This window comes from Sipha flava, unplaced genomic scaffold (genome assembly GCF_003268045.1).
Source record: "Sipha flava isolate LNK unplaced genomic scaffold, YSA_version1 388_pilon_pilon, whole genome shotgun sequence".
Taxonomy (NCBI): Eukaryota; Metazoa; Arthropoda; class Insecta; order Hemiptera; family Aphididae; genus Sipha; species Sipha flava.
This window is the reverse complement of record NW_020273098.1, coordinates 4,860-8,555: the sequence shown is the minus strand read 5'-3', so window position 1 is coordinate 8,555 and position 3,696 is coordinate 4,860. Positions and strand designations below refer to the sequence as shown.

The window sequence follows — 3,696 nt, the reverse complement described above, 5'->3', positions numbered from 1 at the left end:
CTGTTGTCCCCTTCAATGAGTTAATAAAGAACAAAGTTTTAATACACTCATAAGTTATGATATAGACCTTTAACTCAAAGAATTTCTATGGTAAAGGTAGTATCACACTAGCCAATATATGTATAACTATCATAATATTACAAACAAATAATAATATTATGTTATGTAATGTAATTAATATCTGTGGATATTATTAAGTATACATCTTATACTTGCTGTAGGAAATGTTTTTAAGCTTGATCCGACTAAGGAAAATATGCAGTAATTAAAAAGTGTTTTTGAAGTTGATAATGAACATTTGAATTGGGAAATTCAATTACTTAAAAATACGCCTGGTATACCAATAATTGATTTTTGAAGTGGAACGAATTATTGGTTCTACTTCAAAAACCATCTTTAATTGGACTGATTTTCTTAATCAAAATAATAAAAAAAGTACCTTTGTAGAATAACATAAAGTTATTGTACTTTTCGGTACAATACCATTAATGAGTTTGTTGGTGTGATCGAACATTTTCAAACTTAACGATGGTTACATTTAAAATTCGTAGTAAAATGAATCAACAAAGACTTGATTCATTAATGTTTTTATCTATTGAACAAGAAACGACCAAAAACATAAATTATGACGACATTATTCAACAATACTAAAGTATGAAACTACCTATCAAAACGTAGTCTAACATTATAATTTTTTTTTATTTTTATTTACTTTTTAAATATAATTAATCGGTATATATGTACACATCTAAATACAGTGTTAACACAATTTTTTTGAATAAAGTGAGTATACTCTTTACTAGCTAGTAGCTACGATTACTAAACATGTAAGTTCTCGAGGTAGTGCATTGTATATAAGTCACTCTTTATCTTCGGATTTTAAATGTAAATTTCAATTTTCCTAATGAGAAATTGTATTGGCCATACCGGCAACAATTTCTAGTCACGCCTATGGGAATATTGATATGTTATAAATACGACCGGCACGGCGACGTACGAGGTAAATCCACTGCTGAAGTCGTCGGTTCACATAAATTAATTTATTTCGAACGGTAAAAAGTACGCAGCAAATGATAGGCGCAAGCGGGATATTACGTTTTTTGCGATTTTTGTTACTACATCTCTGCAAATACACGTAGGTTTATTGGAGCGCATCCTCGCGGAGGTTGTAACGAGGGACGGTATGCACGGCCGTCGTTGTTCACACGAGTGCGCTATAATAACGTCTGTTGATCGACACGAAGTATGTCTTTTGTTAATATTTTCGAGTATTAATATTATAGACATTACTCCTATGAATAGTGCACAATATAAGTACATGTACACCTGTACAGTTTTACGGAGATTTATGTGATTCTGATTAACGAAACAGTGAGAAACGTATTGGAAACATAAATCTGTTTGACCAATATTGATCATGTAAAAATTCAAAGTTTTTCGGAAGAAAAAAAATGTGTCTAACCAGATATTTTATTTTTGCGAAGTCGATTTCCGAAAAAATACATAAGGTAAACATGTTGCTTACGTTATTGCAAGAAAAATAGGATTTTATTTCTAATTATAAAAAAGATCATAAAAATTGAAATAAACATGTACCAACTAACATAACTGATTTACGTAATTCATATTATTTTTAATAACATGAGTGATGAAATAATTGTATAACCTCAAATAAGTAAACAATAAGCTGATACTTAATCATAGATGTGCAATATTAAAAAATGTTTTAATTAAGTTGAATACATTTTAACCAGAAACGAAATAATTTCAGTGGACATTTTTTTTTTCGTGTACATTTTAGAACATATTTTTTGAGCATATTATTTATTTTATACACAAAATGTTTATTGAAACCAAAATTCTGTTCAAGTATTGAATATATATTTAAACATCTGAATTACTTATGATTAATATATTGCTAATAAAATTATTTTATGAATATTGAGTTCCTTGACTAAAGTTATTTAAGCATAATTTTTACTGGTCTTTTTCAAATCATTGTTAAGATTTCTTCCAAGCACTAAAATCCATTCTCCTTAGATGATCTTGACAACTCCGGCTATATCTAAAATTGTGATAATTTTCCAAAATTAGGCTTATGAATATAAAATCTCAAATACAATTAAAATATTAATGTTACAAACATAGCAATAAATTTAATAATAATTGAATAATACGATGTATTATGTTGTAATTATTAGCAATACTACTATGGACGACTATGTAGATGATACATTATTGATATTTTTTTATAATATAATTTGATATTTATGTTTAATAATTAAATACACATATATTCGTTATTGGTAGAAATACGTAAGTAATGCGTAGATAAAAATATTAAAATATTTAGATTTCGAGATCGACTAATGTACATATATAACTATCAAATATTATTATTTTCTCATGGAGAAACATGGAAAAATTAAAATAAATATTTACCTTCCCGCATTTCTATTGAAAATTTCAAACGGCACTTTATCTATCCCGGTTGTGGCACAAAATATATGTCCGAGATCAATCTTTCTTAGAGCTCTTAAATGACCTAATGATAACAAAATAAATATACGTTCATTATTAATTACTCAGGAACATAATGATTATTTATATCAAAATTCTTCATACTTCGTGTATAACTCCCCGGTTGATATTTCACATCGTGAAAGAAACGATCGCTGTGTCGAATACGGTAAAATACATCGGCTAAGATACATCTAGCAATTGGACCGACCATTGCCCCACTAGAGGGTTTTTCGAGCAAGGCCGCCACTAACAAATCCACGTCGTCCACGGTTGCGTATAAGCTTCTAAGTTTCGCTATATCCTGAATGGTTGGCAAAATAAAATCCAATGCAATCAGAAAATAATATTTAAGCCATAAAGATAAAAGAGACACACGAAATTACATTATAATTACTAAAAATACAATTTTTATATTAAATATATTTTATAAATATAAGTTAAACATTTTAGAAATAATTTTAATTTAGAATTCCTATTTAATTTTTTCAAATTATTTTAAAAATTTTTTAATATTCCTTAATATACCTAATTTTGCATAATTCTTCATAATGGTATTATTTAAATGTAAAAACGTTTGTAGGATAGCAAGGGTATCTTTTTGCTACCGCAAAAAAATCATAGATTTTAAAAAATATATTCATTGTTTATTATTCAAGTGTGTAAGGAAATAAAATATATATTATAGTGATTATATACAAAATAATTATATTTTGTGATTACTCCAATACGGACAACAAGATAGATATATATAATGTACATCATACCAAATTTTATGAAGAAGAGTGACGCCCATGATTAACTGTATGGGTATTCATTTAGAAAAACTTAGAGAACCATAACACGTGTAAGACCAAACATAACTAAAAAGAAAGTTTATAGAAAATATCAAATTATCAATAAGGAAAATAATATGTATTTTTTAAAATGAATTATTTTTCGTCATCTCAAAAAATAATTCACGAAAAAAATGATATACCTTAGTTCTTATAGATATTTTTCCATTTTTTATAAGCAAATTATTAAAGATAAGTATAGATAAAATGTAAAAAAATAGTAAAAAGAAGGTTTTATACTCTTGTTATTCATTGTGTACTTAATTTAGCTATTTTTTACTTATTAGTTATTATGGTTATTGCTTCTTGATGGATGTAATTATTACTGAATGTTTCTAGT

The 3,696-nt window shown here is 26.8% G+C and overlaps 1 pseudogene; it reads right to left on the bottom strand.

Annotated features, from left to right (window-relative positions):
* Positions 1-1,868: 1,868 nt before the first annotated feature.
* The window catches only part of LOC112688272, a 5,932-nt pseudogene continuing 4,104 nt past the window's right edge, over positions 1,869-3,696 (bottom strand).